Genomic DNA, 18227 nt, shown 5'->3' on the forward strand with positions numbered 1-18227 from the left:
AGTACGAGGCATTACTAACTTTCCAAATGGTTCTTCAAATCTGTATCTCTGCAATCAGCTCGCTTGCGAATACCTCTCAAAATACCAGTATTTGTGCGGGGTCCTTGCTTAAGTCCATAGGACCACTGTCCCTATGGCCACGGAGAGTCAGACCTTGTCGCCTGCAAAAAAAAAAAAAGAAAACCCTGTCTGAATTAACTGTCAGGCCATTAACTTTCTTCTGTTTTCTTACTTTGTTTTGCCTGCCCTGGTCCAGCCGATCGATCACATTGGGTGCGCTTCCTGAAACTGTTTGGAGAAAATTATCAGCTGCCAGCTGACAGTCACGGTGATATTTAGTATTTTCGTGTATGTGGAAGATTTCGAGCGCGCGTTTCCATTTCTGGAACGGCTTGGACACGCGGGCTCCAGTGCGCGCATGTTGGCCCAAGTTTATAAGAACATTAAACCCATAAAGTTCCAGAATTGAAAATCTGAAGCACGCCTTTGGAAATGTCAGTGCACCTTTCGCGTCAAATGTTTATGAGAACTGTATACCCATAAAGTTTCGGAATTTAAATCCATGCGCTCCGTAGATTCCGCGGCGGCCGCGCGATGCTGCGACGCACCCACTTGCCATCGAAAAGCACTTGAAACGTGCTCGAATGGGGCTTCTTTTGTTAAGTGACTCCAGATGCATGGGCGTTGCCACGAAATCCAGCCCGAGTTCGCAATGTTCGCGCCGCAATGTCTTTTCGAGCGTGAAAAAGACATTGTAGACAAAATCCAGAATGATTCCCGGCACCGGTGGTTGATTGGGTCGGCGGTGCACGACAGCACGAAAAAAATTCGAGGGGGGGGGGCTGCACCAGGCATAATTTTGAAGTGGCAGGTTGAGGGCCTGTAGTGCGTTTTCGCGTGGAGACCCCATTCTGTAAACCCGACAAAACTCATTAAATAATTAAAAGTTCTTAATCTTTTCTGCAACAGTACACTTTCTATGATTCTGAAGATGCAAGAAATTTGGTGAAAGCAAGCTTTCAATCAACAGGATAAAGTGGCGTCTCAAAGGGTTAAGACCTCGCATCCGACGACCGATATGAGACTGGCACCCTTTTCATGCCGTGCGAGTTCGTTAGACTGCGTTTTATCGGAGCTGTAACGTGACAGCACATGCGGACAATGCGCGCATCATTCCAAGGCGTACTAAATACTTTCCAGCTGCACAGGTGGTTTTTGCGACTGCGCTCCTTGGTTCTGCTCGGCGCTGAAAATAAAATACTGATGTCTTAAGCAGCGTTTACACGCGTCACCATTTCATCTGTTGTGTTCCGGTGCCCTCGCGTCCTTTCTTAAATTTATTTTTTTTTTTTTTTTTGCTTTTGCGCTGTACCTCTGCTTTCACCGATTGCCACCACTTTAACCGGATTCGATGGGGGCGAAATGCGAAAACACCCGTGTACTTAGATTTAGGTGCACGTTAAAGAACCCCAGGTGGTCCAAATTTCCGGAGTCCCCCACTACGGCGTGCCTCATAATCAGAACTGGTTTTGGCACGTAAAACCCCATAATTTAATTTTTTTTTAACTTTAACCGGAAAACAAATAATAATGATGAGAATATAGTATAGTCCCTATGTGTCCTTGGGTAACCTTGGTGCCCTTGGGTATAATGGCAGTCGATGTCATTAAAATCGGACCTGCGTGCGTGCACGAGTGAGGGGGGGGGGGGGAGGGCAGCAACATGTGTATAGAACCATACGCTGAACTATTTCGTTCGTGGCTCCTAGAAGATTCAATCTTTGACCACCCCTGCGCCAGTTACACAGGATTATACAGCTGACTGATTCATGCTTCGAACTCGAACTGATGAAAAAAAAAAAAAAAAAAACGGCACGTCTCTGATCCTGTCAACGACCTTTCTGAAAGCCTATATTCGTTGACAATTGTAGGAGTCACAAGAGCGGGTGATGGAGATACGGAAATCACCTTGCGGCTCGGCTTGATCACCGTACGTGTACCATCACCCGAGCCCGGAAAAAAAAAAAAAAAACGCACCGCGATATATCTGGCACTGTGACCACGTGACCAAAACGCAGTAAACGTCACTCGGCAGCGCTCGCACGCTCCACACGTTATATATTCGAGCGTGCAACACACGCAATCCGCACGCCCGGTTGGGACACACGAATTTCACCGCATCTGGACGTTAAACCTCGATTTACAGGGAGAGTTGGCACACGTCGTCGTATCTTCATATGCGTTATTAATCCGTCTCCCACTGAAGCTAACAGGTCAACTCTCCTCTGCCTTCCCCCTTTAACACCTGACCACCACCACCCTCCCCCACAAACACATTTTTTGTGTGTCGTTGTATTAGTAAAGCTTCACTCACTCACCCACACACCAAGCAAGCGCGCAGTGATAACCGGGCACAGCTCAACACGACTCCGCCACGCTTTTTCGGCACCACAAGACGGGCAGATGAACACAAGCACCACCTTGACGTGTCATGAACACCACCAAACCGCCTCACAAGACGACACTGAACAGGCCACGGAAGCGGGGGGAGGCTAAGTTCAATGCAGCTCCGGCCAAAGCATCCTTCGTCGGCGACGTTCGCAGCATGTGTAGGCACGACAGAGAAGGATGACGCGGACAAGCCGAGACAGGTAGGAATGCACAGCACTTGTTGGCTATGGTGTAGGTGTGGCGTGTCCCCTCACTCACTCACTCTCACTCACTCACTACGGGGTCGGTCGGTCGGTCGGTCGGACCCGGGTCGCGCGCGAGGGGAAACTGGGCGAGATTCCGGGGCGGCGCGGTTTAAAATTAGAACCCCGGGGAAGCTTTGGCAGGCCAGTGGCGAATTGTAGAAGCAGCAGGGAGAGCGAGTGTTGCCGGCAGGCGCACTGGAAACGGACCGATCCTCCTTCTCGAACGTCGCGAACAGTTCTGCAGCATTGGGCAGTCGTCTCCTGTCGAGTATCGCTTAGAGAAAGAAAGAAAGTTGTCGTTCTTTGGTTTGGCGCCACCCGAAAACGCGCTCCTTTACGAACTCTCGTGGGGGGGGAGAACGTCTCGTACCCGAAACAGCGATGGAGCGTAGGCATTTGAAAACACGCGGTACGGAGACGGAGAAAGGAGGGAAAGGGGGGTGGGTGGGTGAGGGGGAGGTAGAGGGCGTGGTGCGTTCCTACTTGACCGAGTCACCACCGCCACCAACGCGAGCGAGCTAGCGCGGTTGGGGGGAGGGGGGGAGAACACAACAGTGTAGCTTGTTGCTGCGGCGGCGTCCGCTTTACGCAGAAGCGGCGGCGGCATGCGGGGGCAGAGCCCGATTTTCGTGGTTCTTAGGGTCGGTTTATTTTTGTTTAATTTTTTTTTTCGTTTTTTTTTTCTATTAACTCTCTTTCATCGTCGCGCCCGAATCCCTCTAGACAGACGACGACCACCAGACGACGAGCCCCTCTCAAGAAGGGAAAGGGTCGTCTACCCTTCCCCCCTAAACAAAAAAAAAAAAAAAACAAGAAAAAGCAAGCGGATCGGGAGAGGAGGCAAGCATACACTATCGGCAGATGGTTTCGGCCTGTTGGCGACGGCGTACACACACCAGACCTCCCGGACCCCCACGGTGTCTCCAAGATGGGGGAGAGGGGGGTGACGGTCACGTGGCAAAACGACAGAGGACGAGGAGTTGTGCGGCGGAAGTCGCGTTAAAAGTCATGACGAAAGCGAGCTATGCTATGCGCGCCGGTCGCACGAACGTCGAAACTGTGATGCGAGTTTTCCCGAAGCGATTTTCTCAAACGGCGTGGTTAGGACGAGGAAAAAAAAAAGAACACAGCAACATGTGCATGAAAGAAGGCTGGCGAGAGGGACTCGTATGATGTAACGAGGCGGGTTCCCCTATTGACATACCCTTGGCTTATTCGGACAATTCGCATCACGTGACGGTAACGAATGTGTTTGTACGCCTCCGAAGGAAGCTCGATGTTGTCCAGGACACGGTTAAAACGTAAGAGCATGGGGAAAAAATGTTGGCCTTGTTGGTGACGCATATAATTAATGATACATACAGCTCGGGAGCGCAAGATAAACAGGTCCGGCTCCGGCGGCGCGTCCTGCTACACTTCAAAGTATAGAGAACGCTATAAATTGGCACTAAATGTTAATAATAACTTCAGTTGTAATAGTGAGTAATACAACGCCTATCTGCAATTTCCGAAGCAGCCACTCTTGCCGTGGGAAGAGTATTGGTAGTTTATGGACCAGCACTCGGTGATGTAATGTACTTTGGCAGCGCCTATGCAAGCTCGGTTAATTGTTTTGATCGGTAGGAAATGATCACACAGGATTGTAAAGAAGACCAAGAAACACAACCCACCAAGTTCCGAATAACGTTCCCCGCGTCAAAACGTTCCAAAGCACATTTACATAAATCAGACAGACGTCTTAACGGAATTGCGCATGATATTCAACGACTGTCTTTGATTCTCTTTAATTTTCTTGCAATTGGGTTACCCCATCGTTGGGTCACTGTGTAGGTATCCATCCTTGGTCCATCCTCCAGATATAGGTATGGGCCACTCTGACACAAGAGGTATAGAGAGAAGATCTATCTATCTATCTATCTATCTATCTATCTATCTATCTATCTATCTATCTATCTATCTATCTATCTATCTATCTATCTATCTATCTATCTATCTATCTATCTATCTATCTATCTATCTATCTACGCCGCTCTTCCACTGACCGAGTTGCTTACCAGCCTGGGCCGTATGTGCTGACTAGGTTGCCTTGCCGAGCAGACAACATGAATGCCCGAATATAGACAACTCGCTGCTGGCTGCTGCCTGACCTAGTAGGCAACCTAGGCCATTAGGTCTGTGCCAGTAGGTATTTGCTCGAACAGACGACTTACACTCCATAATTACATAACAGGATCATTAAAATACAGTTGAAACTCGATTTAACGAAATGATGAATGACCACGCTAGAATAAGTTCGTTAAATCGGGAAGTTCGTAAAATCGAGAAAGAAATTTTTTCGGTCCTTCGAAATCTAAAATTGTAACGTAGCGACACCCAGAAGCTACCGCGGCGTTGTATTTGCCGCTAACCCACGCCTGCGCGTGTGAAAAGTCCGCGAGGGCGACCCGAATCGCTTGTGCGATGCAGGCCAGGTAGACGGTCACGTGAAGCTATGACAGGCTGCCGATATGCAAAGACGCGTGCGCAAATACCGTAACTAGGGCGTCTAGATGTTTTAACGCAATCGCGTTATAGGGCGCACGCTCGAAGATAAAGCCCGTCTGTGTCAAAATTAGAAGGAATCACCGCTTTTTTTTTTCACATTTATTTGAAGAAAAACCTTGTTAAATTGGGTTTGGTGGCCATTAGTTCCGTTAATTCGGGCCGATAACAACATCGAACCCTGTGGGTAGCTGCCGGGGAATGTAAATATCTTCGCTAGATCGGGAACTTCGTAAACTTGGGTTTCATTAGATCGAGTTTTAACTGCATCTGCCAATAATTCATTTCCGATCACCAAATTACATAGCACCCCCACTTGGATGCTAATCGCATTAACGTAGATAAACATCCCCAACGAATGCCTTCTGCCCGACAAAATTTTCCTTCCTTTTTCTTTTTTCAGACAGTGTGACAGGCGGGCTATAGTTTCTAGATAGTTTCGCACGTCCAATTAAAAGGCGCGCGCCAGAACAATCGTCGCGTATTAGGAGGCGCGAGGCATGGGAGCACAGAGCAAGATAAAGCGGTCGTTCGGGGACGGGCAGTAGGCCGGCGGAACGCACACCTACGAAGGACGTGATAGCGGCGTCGTAAAAAGAGAGGAATCAACTCTCCAGATACGGCTCGTATGTCCGACGCGCCGGAGCCGCAAACGTAAAAGACGCGACGCCGGTATCCTGCAGTCGTAGTGTTCTACCCAAGGAGGTCAAAGAAAAATTGCTGGAGCGGAAGCTCCCGTAGCCTCTTACCAGGAGAGGTGAGGCAAATGCTTGCCCCCTCATTCAACTCTGAAATAGAGCCTTGTCGGGCGATGTCCGCTTACAGATTAAGCGATTTGGCTCTGTTATTGTAATGCTAGGCCAACTAGAAAATAAAAGCCGGGTTTTCTCTCTCTCTCTCTCTTTGCACTCTCTCCAACCCCTTTATCCCCCACCCCAGTGTAGGGTAGCAAACCAGAAACTGACTTCTGGTTAACCTCCCTGCCTTTCCTCTCTCGCTTGCTCTCTCTCTCAAAAGCTGGTTGCTCCCAACGAAAATAGTAACTTCTCAGTATTGATGACGTTATATATCGGCAATACAATTTGGCAGGGTGTTCAGATTTCATACTATAAAACCAGTAATACAGAGATACACGCAGATAAGTATCTGCCTGGCGAAATACAAGTCGCGATTACCTCGCGGGAAGCGTGAGAAAAGCGCTAATGTTTTATTGTGCCCCCTCCTCAGATGGCTGCGGTGCCGGCTTCATCTTCGGGAAATCATTTCCACTCCAGCAATTTTCCACACAGCGCCGTACGCGCATGTGATCGTCGCCCGCGTACGCGTTGCTTCACCACTCAGTACATTCAACCACAAAATATTACGGACCATGAAATCTAAAAAAAAAAAAAAAAAAGCTGAATATATCTCCGCAGCCTCACAACACATCCTGGCATTTGCATTTCGGGCCTCGACTATAGAATATGCGTACAACAATGGCGTATACGTGTTTTATATATATATATATATATATATATATATATATATATATATATATATATATATATATATATTGCATGGTTACAGATACAGGCTGCTCGGGAATTGAACGAGTTCTGAGGTCCCGTGTTCCGTTAACTTTTTCGGTTGACTGGGTACGTTCACAAAGCGCACGGGAACGCCTTTCGTTACTACGCGTTAAGGAATAGACACAGTTATACGTTTACCAGATGTTTTAAAGCGGCGATTTCTTCGCGAACCCTCCCCCGGAATTCCCTGACCGTGGCTGCTGGGCGCTCCTGCTGTCTCGACGAATAGATCGTACTTAAAAAAGAAAAAAAAAAGGTAAAAAAAATTAATTACGGGTCCGATGGTGGCTTAAAAGAAACTCGGCCCCTCAGCACAGCAGGCTGACGCATCTAACCGTTAGTCCACAATCGCTTTTATTTTAAACAAGGTATTTATTACAGTGAATGAAATTATGCATGTATACAGGAACTATTTACAATAATATATCACATGGTGTTCACATTATTTGGATATATATATATATATATATATATATATATATATATATATATAACTAGCTCTTGGAGATGATTCGCGCCGCGTGTGTCACATTGCGTGGCACGGTTCGCAAGAGCACATATGAGCGCATGCCAGTTTCTTTTAATGTGCAAATTTACGTAGCATCTGATTAGCCGCTCCACGAGAGCTTCGCTTTACATTGATTCTAAGATGTGCGTTGGGTCCGCATACTTTTCTTTTCTGAGAATATGACATTTGTTTTAATCGCCTGTAGCATATTATTTATTTATTATTTGCTTGTTTATTTGTTTCTGTATTTGTTTCTGTATTTGTTTCTGTATTTGTTTCTGTATTTGTTTCTGTGTTTGTTTCTGTGTTTGTTTGCTGTGTTTGTTTGTTTGTTTGTTTGTTTGTTTGTTTGTTTGTTTGTTTGTTTGTTTGTTTGTTTAAAATGCCTCACACTGCAGCAGGCTCGAAGAATGGGCATTGGGTAAGCGGCGCTTCAACAGTTCACATGGTATAGACAGCATACACTTATACAAATCACAGTAACACGCTTTGTTCATAATTATACAATAAAGAATGAAGTGTACGCAAAGTGGAAAATCCTCAGAGCAAAAAAAAAAAAAAGAAAAAAAGAAAAGAAAGAAACAGACAAAACGTTAACTAAAATACGAAATGCGTGTTTATTTGGTGGCGGATTCTTTTTTTTTTTTTTCGTTAGCTTCAGCTACGCAGGATATCGGGAAGGTCGTTCCACAAGCGGATGCCACGTGGAAGGGCAGATTAATTGAAAGCGTCTGTTTTTTACCACAGAGGCACGTGAAAGGCGATTACGTAATCTTCGTGACGTGATTGGAGAGACTTGCAGAGTTATCGGTGATGGCCTCGGTCCGTAAACGTACTTGTGAAACAGCGATTGGAGTGATATACATCCCGACAGGTGTTCAAAGAAGGAATTGATAAATTGTTTTTTTTTTAATTTGCGTTATGCTCGCGTTGTAGTTGTAATTTTGGGAGATGAATCGAGCGGATTCAATTCTGAACTGATTCTAGCATAGTGGTTAAATAAATGTAACAAGGGGATCATATACTCAAGAAGCAAATTTAAGTTTAGGGCGAACAAATGTTGGATATAGGCTATAATGTGCGTGCATTAGTCGACGTCTTACGCAGATTCCGGCGTAAATAGCTCAATTAAGGACCGGGAGGCGTTGCCGCAGATGTTGTTATGAGTAGTTCAGGACAGATTCGATGTCAGGGTTAGGCCTAGGTATTTTGAAAAAAAGTAACTTCACACATCGGGCTGCTATTAATATAGAATGAAAAGATTAAACGAAACGTTTGCGAGTGAAGGGCATTACTTTTACATTTATTTGGTTTAAGCGACATTAGCCACGTGCTGCATCAATTGCAATAAGGTCAAGGTCATTCTGAATTTTTACGTGGTCATCAGTGCTAGTAATCACCCGGTAAGTTATACAATCGTCAGCAAACACACACACACACACACACACGAGAATATATGTCATTCGGTAAGTCGTTAATACATATAAAAAAAAAAAACTAGTGGACCGAAGACACTGCCCTCCAGCACAAGCAGAAGAAACCTAAGACAGGGCGGGAGGACATATTATTAACTATATACGGCGACCTGCTGCCGATTGGTAAGAAAGTTCCGGATCCAAAATAGCGTTAGTGAATCTAAGCACAAAGAAGATAGTTTAGAAATTAGACGGCAGTGAGCTACGTGATCAAAGGCTTTTGAAAAATCCCCCCAAAAAAGTGCGGTCAGTTTGCAGGTTTTTGTCCAGGTTAAAATGTAATTTAGTCATGAACTCAAATAGTTGGGTTTCCCACCATAAACCCTTCCTAAACCCATGTTGGTTTGGAAGAAAAAAGTTGTGTTCTAAAAGGGTCGTAAATATGGGAGGCGATGATATGCTCTGGCACCTTACAGTACATGGAAGTTGGTGAAATCAGTCTGTAATTCAAGGATTTAATTTCTAGTGCCACTTTTAAAGATGAGGACGATCGACCTTCGCGATTTTTCCAGTCAAGGGGTAGCTTTCTGTTGACAGCGCATGCCGGAATATATTATATAATATTTTACTTGAGACGGATATCGCGTCTTTTAGTATCTTCAAATTAACCTCGTCAACGCATGCTGATGTGGACGATTTCAGGTTATTTATAAGTGATGCGATGCCATCGACAGTGATGTCGATGGGCTGCAAAAAGCGGTAGTCAATATCAGCTACCTCAAGCACGTTTGAATGGTCTTCTATGATTTATATTGATGAAAAGAATGCATTTAACGCGTTTGGACAGTCATGGTCTGGAACGAGAATGTAGTCGTCATCATTCAAGGTCATGTATTGTTCAGTTCAGTTCAGTTTTATTTCCTTAAAGACCCATTTGCTAGGGGTATTGCATAAGGGGTGGGTATACAGTTGATAATGCAACAGAAACACAGCTGTCGTGTCGATCCGCACACACTGAAAGCTTAAGTGGGACATCATTCCATCTTTACTGCAAGTTTGACGGCGCATACCTCGAAACGGGTGGTATTCTCAGAAGGCAAGAGGTATGCGCTCCGCTTGCTTACGCAAGCCCCAAAATATACGAGGTCCTAAAAAATCCCACTACGATTTGGGTTCTTGAGATAAATACGCAAGGCCGTCTGCGCGTCCCCTAATCTAAATCTCCTCACTAAGCACGAGTTGATAGGCAGCTGGAGACCACGGCGGCGCCGATATGGAAATGGTGAACACATAATGTCAACTCACCAGAGGTCGGAGTAAAGCCAACAACTCTCCCCATGCGCTATCTACGTTCGACTTGCATCGAAGTGAATCAAAAGTTGGCGTTTTAGAGTGCGCTGCACTGCACGGTACGTACGCGAAACCTTCACATGGTAGCGGTGTTTTTGAGCGACAATACGGTGCACTGCTGCGGAGCTGGAACGAAAAAATTATAATAAAAGAACCAGTCACAATGGAGCTCGCAACCGCTCAGCGCGGTCCAACTGTTGCACTCACGTCACGCACGATTCGTCCCCACTATACGAATGACGGAGCCTGCCACTACAGCTCTCTCATCCCTTCCTGCCCCTCCCCCTTCGACATGTAGAAATCTCGTCAGACGTCAGCCGATCCTCGCCGATACAAGTGCGGGATAGTTATCGGCTGTGGTATCCCGACGTTATCAGTGATGTGGCGGTATCAGAAATACAAAAAGGAGATATCGATTTATACGAGCGAAGCGACCTTGGCGGTGAATTGGCAATGCACGAACACATGTATACCGGGTGTTTCAGCGAACACTTTCACAAATTTTTTAGGGGTGCCTGTGGCAGATAGCACAATTACAGTTCGTGAGGTGGTCTACCCGAAGAGGCGGCCATTACTTGAACAAAAGATGGAAATGCATAATCGACTAATTAACGAAAATCCACTAATTGAGTTTTTAACTAATTACCTTATGGCCCATGTTGCAATTTATAAATCCTAGCCGTGGAGTTCGCAAGGCGGATCCACTTGGAAGGAATTCTCAGGATGAAACCAGTTTCGAGATATTAATTCCCGAACTCGGGGAAATAATGCATTGGCGTTCCAGTTACTTTTGTGCTTCAATACTGGAACGCCATGCAATGCCTTTCTCCGCAAAGTTCGGGTATTAATATCTCGAAATTGGTGTCATCCTAAGAATTGGTTCCAAGTGGATCTGCCTTGCAAACTCCACAGCTACAATTAGTAAATTTCAATATGACCCATAAGGTAATTAGCTAAAAACTTAATTAGTGAATTTTTGTTAATCAGTCGATTATGCTTTTCAATTTTTTTGTGTGCAAGTAATGTCCGCCTCTTCGAGTAGACCAGCTCACGAACTAGAATTGTGCTATCTGCCACAGGCAACCTTTAAAAATGTTTGAAAGTGCTCGCTGAAACACAACACCCTGTATGTGTACACGGGCGTTTTTTGCATTTCGCTCCATCGAAATGCGTCAGCAGAAAACTCTACGTACGAATCAGTGCCTCAAGTTTGCGTGTATACAATTCGCCTCCAGCAACCACGCTCTACTTATAGCATCGGGATAAGTCTACAGCATAATTAGCAACGCTTGCGCACAATTCCCCGGCATCCAGTGCCTCATCGGTACACGGAATATCTCCTTTCAACACCGCCGCCTATTGTCGACACCGAACGGCGCGTCATTGTACTGCAGGGCGGCTGAATAAGATTTACAGAGCATTCCACCGGCGAACATTCGGTTGCGCGTTCAGTGGGCCGTTATGAATATTGAAAGCCGTGGGCGACTCATTACGAGGCGCCACCGCTGGGGGTCAATGTATACCCTTTAGTGGAACGCCATCACAGCATGCCCCTACACTCATCTCTCTCTCTCTTTCTTGGCTCGGCGCTCTCTCTCTTCATGGCTCGGCGCATTTCCTGCGTTCGATCCCACTGTCTTCCTGTTTGCGCATCTGTGGGTCACAACCCGACGTCAACACACACAGGATGTCGGCCATATCGAGAAGCGCATTATAGGTATATACGCACGACAGCACAGCATCAAAAAAAAAAAAAAAGGTTCGGGAGGATATTTAGATGCAACAGCGTACAGCCGCTGCCACACTTAACTGAGGCAACCCTGACATATGCCTCATTAACGACCTGTGACTACTCACAAACGCAGGGTGTAAAGATCAAACATCGGAGCCCTTGTAAGTAATCCAAACAAGATCATACAGTTCATACAGCCTAATTCTCACCCCCAACTCGCCAAGGAAGACAGTCTTTCATACACTTCCACTATAAACGTCGAGTCACCTCCCAACTATTTTTAGAGCGCAGCTTTTAGCGCCCGTTGCTGCGTTGAGCGTCCGCGTCGTCCCTCGGCGTAACCGACCGAACGAGCACAGTGAAGACTGAAAGCGAACGCGGAGCGCAGCGGGCGATGAAAGACGGCGATAGCGAAGATAGCGCGAGGGGAAAAGCGGAGGAGGAAGGTGCAGCGGGACCACGATGCGGAAAGCGGAGGAGGAGGGTACGGCGAAAGCGTGAGAAGAAAGGCGCAGGGCCGCGCAACACGGGCGACGAGCGCTACGAGTTGGCCCCAGAGTAGCGCGCCGTCGTCTGTTCACCGATGGTATGCGGCGAGCGCGTCCAACAATACCACATATGCAAACAAAGCGCTGCATGAGCGAAGGCTGCTGTGTAATCGCGCCCACGCGTCACCCACGCGCTGCCTCTCGCAATCTCCCGATTAGCGAGGCAGTCGCGCCACACTTCGCTCCGTTTGCAACGTGCCAGCACGAGACAGGATTGTCCGCGCCAGCCAATATATCGCTAAATGAAAACACGTATAGAGCTGCGCTGAAATTTCGCATTAGGGAGTACCGTAATCGTCGGTGACTTTTAACTTTGCACTCCGTCTCGCCAACTCTATCCGTGTAATGCAGCGAAAGCTGTATTGGCCAGAAAAGGAGCAGAAGGGGGACTCCTCCAATGTCCGCCTCTGATCGCCTTCCACGCGACTCCGAGTGAACGAAAGCTTCACGGAAAGATTAGCACCGCCTAATGAGCAGAGCCCTCCTTGGCTTGGCTTGTTGGAAAAGAGACCCATCACATTAGTGGCGAAAACGATTGGCCAAACTCCTCTTCCTTAAATTTCGCGCCGAAACCTCAGCGATGTCGGTGTGACGTCACAACTGTTTCCCAAGTATTTTGTATAGCGTCTGAGCCATTTCGCCGTATAGAGAAGAAAGAATTCTCAAGATCTACAATAGGTTCAGTCTGGTTCTTTTAGCATACAATGTAGTGTACTTATAAGCAGTTATACATATAGACCTGCGCAGACGCTGCCAAAATCACTGACGTCACGGCGTGCTGGTGGGAGGACGACATCGGCAGCCGGCTTTCGTTTTTGCGTTCATTACTGCTTGCCAGGCCTCTTCCCACGGTGATACTCTATCACAAAAACACACATGCCCCGTATTCAATAATCTCATATGAACATATGTGGATTCCACATAAAAAAACCGTATGTTCTCATACTATATGGAGCATGTCTCATACATCCGTATTAGAACACTCCGTAGGGGTTCCATATAAACACGGCGCACGTCCCATAGCATTAAATGAACGTATATATTTATCTCTCCCCTATTCTTTGCTTTCCCTCTTACCCTTCCACCTGTGCAGGGTAGCAAACCGGAATCTCTTCCGGTTAACCTCCTTGCCTTTCCTACCCCGTTTCTCTCTATATATATATATATATATAGAGAGAGAGATTTCATATAATCATATTGGATTTATTGCATATGGAGCTTATGGGCGTTATTTTTTTTAATGAAGCAGTGGCCGATTCGCTATTGCACAACCCAACTTACAAATACAGCTTAATATTCTCCTTCTGTGTCCCTGTAATTTTGTGCATGCGTTAACTATGCAAACATATAGCCTTAGACTTAGGCAACAGAAACACGTCAGAATTGTTGTGACTATCTTTGTACGGGTTGTTTTCTGGGTTTGTCCCAATCATATAGCTCCTTGGGGTGTCCTCCATACACCGTTTATACATGCAGCAATGCGCACATCGGAGGTGAAAAAACACCTTCATTGCACGCATGCCTGCCTCACCCCCTCTTCTCAGTCCTTCAGACTTTTTTTTTTTTTTTTTTTGTGTCCCGGCGCCGATTGCAGTAACGGCGCTAGAAGTTCGCGTATTCTCGTCTACGTGCACAGACGCACGACTTCACACGCCAACGGTCTGTGTCTGTAATAGTATATTGCAGTACGCGCTTTCCGTAGCACGACGGAATGATTTCGTCCCCTGCCTTCACCGCTTTTTCTTTCTTTCTTTTTTTTTTCAGGGACGCCGCCTTCTCGACAACTTCAGCATCCGGTGTTGCGAGCCTTCTTCCCCGCCGTCTCCTTTCTCGACGGCGAACGGAAGAAATTTTGAGATAGCGGCACCGGATGATGTGGCACGCCCATGCCTCCACCGACGACGACCGACGATGTCTCGATGAGCGACTGCGAGAGACAGACCCGTTTGCGTACGTGTCGAAGAAGAAGTGCATGCCTGAACAAAAAAAAAGAAAAGAACTTACGGGGCTAACGTCATCCCCGAAAAAAAAAAAAAGTGAGGCGGCATTCCACAATGTGACCAGCGAAGCTGTAGCACATCAGACAGGGTTAGACAAGGGTACATGTGTTTATTTTCATCATTTGATAATGGTATTTACGATAGCTTTGTGATTATTGTGATACACACTGATTGGCTCGGTTGCAACCTTAGACAGAATCTTGGCCAAAGTTAAATCACGATACACGATCGTTGTTGAGTAGTTGACTGACTTGGATTGGTGTGGCACTTGAAACCAAACTCTTCTATAGCACAAACTGAGCGAACCATTTCTTGTCTGGTATTGGAAATGTCCATAGTGAAGTCTCCAACGACGATCGCAGGGGTTAGTGTCATCACGGCTAAACCATGCAGTGTGCGCGGTCACGAACTTCCCGATATCACATTTGAGTGTGCCTCGAGATATCACACACAGTGGATATCACACAATTCCGTCTTTCGTTTGTACGGCACAGACATCCCCACAGTCAGTGGCATTGTCCTCTTGCGAGTCAAGCGTGTATGGTTGTGCATACATTCTATAATGCCTCATGCTCGGGAGTCCATGCACTGTTCACAATCGATTCCAGTATACCCATCGACTTGAAACAATGTATATTGATTTATTATTATTATTATTATTATTATTATTATTATTATTATTATTATTATTATTATTATTATTATTATTATTATTATTATTATTATTAGGGGCGGGGTGCTTAAAGCCGGCTTCACCGCCACGGGTCGGCCCGCTATTGCACTATCTCCGGGATCGCCCCACGTTCACTTTTTTTTTTTTGACAGACAAACACAAAACATACATGGAACCCTAGACACATACAGCTACGCTGCAAAAAAAAAAAAACACTGTATTGATATGGAGCCAGTAGTTATACAGCGTGAATTGGCAAATGCAACTTGAACTTCGACGCGTATCAGCAGTGCACGGCACCGGTGAATCTGAAGACGGTGTCAACAAGGATGCCAGAATCCACTCGGCTTATCATTGTGGGAGCTGCGGCAGCTTGTCACCGTCGCGCAATGCAGATATCTTGTTCCTCAGTAGGGGTAAGGTTACGAGAGCAATTGTGGAAGCATGCCATATCGGCCAGGAACTCGAGTAAATTGCAAGTGTCAGCTCTTCGTCAGCTGCGATATCCGCCAAGGAGAGATACCTTTTGGAAGGCACGCGATTAGCGTTGCTCTCTGCGTCATTACTTGTCTTTTTCATTCATTTTCATTTTTTCTTTGCGTATGCATGACTTCGAAGGTATACATAGTTATTGTTCGGAGTTACTTAAAAAAATTAAACTATGGGGTTTTACGTGCCAAAACCAGTTCTGATTATGAGGCACGCCGTAGTGGGGGACTCCGGAAATTTAGACCACCTGGGGTTCTTTAACGTGCACCTAAATCTAAGTACACGGGTGTTTTCGCATTTCGCCCCCATCGAAATGCGGCCGCCGTGGCCGGGATTCGATCCCGCGACCTCGTGCTCAACAGCCACGCGACCTCGTGCTCAACAGCACAACAGCCACAACAGCCACCATAGCCACCATAGCCACTGAGCAACCACGGCGGGTCGGAGTTACTTATTTGCGCGTTTTTAATAACTAGCGAGTTAGCGACGTTTTCTATCATTCTTTTATGGCGTGCTTGGTGCCTAAGACATCTCGATGAGCCCGCGCCAATTAGCCCAAATTTCAATTATTCAATACACCACAAAGAGCGCCAGAAGCGCGGCGAACGTTAACCTAACGCTGTCCATTCTAGGGCCAATGTTTTCTCAACGTTCGGCCCTACTTCTTGTGCTAATAAGGGTACGCAGCCTAGAGAACAGAGGAGCTGATGGAGATACGAGTATGTCGCGTTGGTGGGCGTTAAATATGAACCTTGCAGCTTCGCTCTGTATTGATTCAAGTTTTACTGTGTTCTCTTGAGTGTGCGGGTCCCAAATAGCTGACGCATATTCCAGTATTGGTATTACATATGTCTTATAGGCAATCGGTTTAATTTCGTGGATTGCTTTAGCTAGCGCCCTTCTTAAGTATCCAAGCTTTCTCAACTTTTAAGCATGAAATGCTTTTAGCTCCCGGTGTCGGCGACCTTCAAACAAGAACATCCGGGCATCGTCGCGAGAAAAAAAAACGAAATTATCCGGGCAACCAGTCAAAAGTTAAGAAAATGCGGTCTCTGGCCCCCAACCCTTTGTACATGCATGACCACATTACATACGCTAGTTACTGCCCAAACAAGTTAAAAAAAACTGTGGCTCCAATCCACGCTGTGAAGGTGGTTGGACAGCGAAGCTGTAATCGACACCCACAACGATTACCCATTGTGACGTCACTTGAATTCACACACGTGGCGCTACAAAGAGTGAAACCAGAAGCAAGTGAAATGTACTTAACCATACCCTTTATTACATTATATTCACGCTATTCTTCTGGCGTCTTTACTTTCCGTGGTCTACCCATGGTAGCCTGGAATGAACTGAATGAGTTGCTAGACCGTGGTGACGTCACTACGTGATTTCTATGCTGTTAGGCACATTTCCACTCGGAGTAGCTTACGCAACCGTAATCTTTAGCGGGAAACACTCGCAGGAGACGGAACGTGCTTCGCATTATTCGCAGACGTCATTAGTAAGCATAAATTATACGGTTTGCACTTCACACGAGGGTTTTGAATGACGTAAACCCCTTTCGAAGCAGCTGCAAACCTAATCTTTACCGGAACGCGTCGGAGGGTGTCCCCATTGTTCCCACGCGCCTTATCATCCATCATGTGGTTTTGATGCTTGTTTTGTGGTTTTTCTTTTGAAAACGAGTGCTGAGCTGTATGCCTGATTTCAAAGGAGATATGCTGTTTGTATTCAATTTTTAGCGTGGCGTTTTTTTTTTTTTTTTGCTTACGCCAACGACACGAAAATCTCCTTGGCTGGTAGAGGTATACAGCTTCGCTGTAAAAATATTACTTCCGAGTTCTTCCTAATGTTTGCTCACAGTATCGCTGACGCTGTAACTTCTAGTACGCTGAAGTTTTATTTGTCATTTCCGATAGAGACCTTCAAAAGGCAGATACAGGGCACCATAGACTTGATTGTCATCTTTTGGTGCTGAGACAGGGTTGCCTGTGCTCTTTTCAACGCCAGCGGTCCGTGAGTTCCGCGGCGCGGGTTTTGCGCCGCCTCCTTCGAGAGATGGCGCTACGCTGCGTGACCACGCCGGCAGCATCCGGCGCGCCGCGGATGGTTGTGTGGTGTGCCCTTGCGAACATGCACTACACCCATTGTGTCTAGTATCATCTCCAACCAATCTGCTTTGCCGGTAGCCATTTCATGCTTACATCTACTCGATTGCGGGAGAGCCAGCATTTTTTTAACATATGCTACGTGTTCGTTCCATCTCAAGTGAGATGTGATGAGTATTACAATGCCTAGGTACGTATATGCTGAAACAAATGACAAGTAATGATTGACCAGTTTGCGTTGGAAATTTAAGGCATCTTTCTTGCAAGTTATAGTCATCGCTGCAGTTTTTTTTTCGCGTCAATGTATATTTGGCATCTCGAGCAACAATTCTGAATTTTAGATAACCAGTGGTTCACGTGGACTTGATCACTGCGGCGGGCGTTCAATTCCTGATAAAGCACACTGTCGTCGGCGAATAGCCGCATCATGACCGGGATGCCATAGACGATGTCGCTAATAAAAATAAAAACTCAATGTAAGTAAATCCAACAGTCTTCTTTCTTGATGAGAACCTGCTCCTCTCTTCAACATCGTTGAACATCGTCTCTCTCCACCATGAGGTGGACGACGGCGTGGGCCAGCTACCCCCCTTTTTG

General features: G+C 46.3%; 1 protein-coding gene across 6 annotated transcripts in view; it reads right to left on the minus strand.

The window, feature by feature from the left end:
• LOC119431006 (galactosylceramide sulfotransferase) overlaps positions 1-18227 on the minus strand; it is a 96079-nt gene that overhangs the window by 38694 nt on the left and 39158 nt on the right. Inside the window, exon 1 of one of the 6 annotated variants that reach the window (XM_049656889.1) lies at positions 10033-10272. The exons of 2 other annotated variants lie outside the window; for them this stretch is intronic. The gene's annotated coding sequence lies outside the window, so the exon portion shown is untranslated. Of the gene's footprint in view, positions 1-2373; positions 2702-10032; positions 10273-18227 lie in introns of those variants that run through there. 3 more of the 6 variants (XM_049656885.1, XM_049656886.1, XM_049656888.1) reach the window with 3 other exon arrangements.

Source organism: Dermacentor silvarum, chromosome 10 (assembly GCF_013339745.2).
Source record: "Dermacentor silvarum isolate Dsil-2018 chromosome 10, BIME_Dsil_1.4, whole genome shotgun sequence".
Taxonomy (NCBI): Eukaryota; Metazoa; Arthropoda; class Arachnida; order Ixodida; family Ixodidae; genus Dermacentor; species Dermacentor silvarum.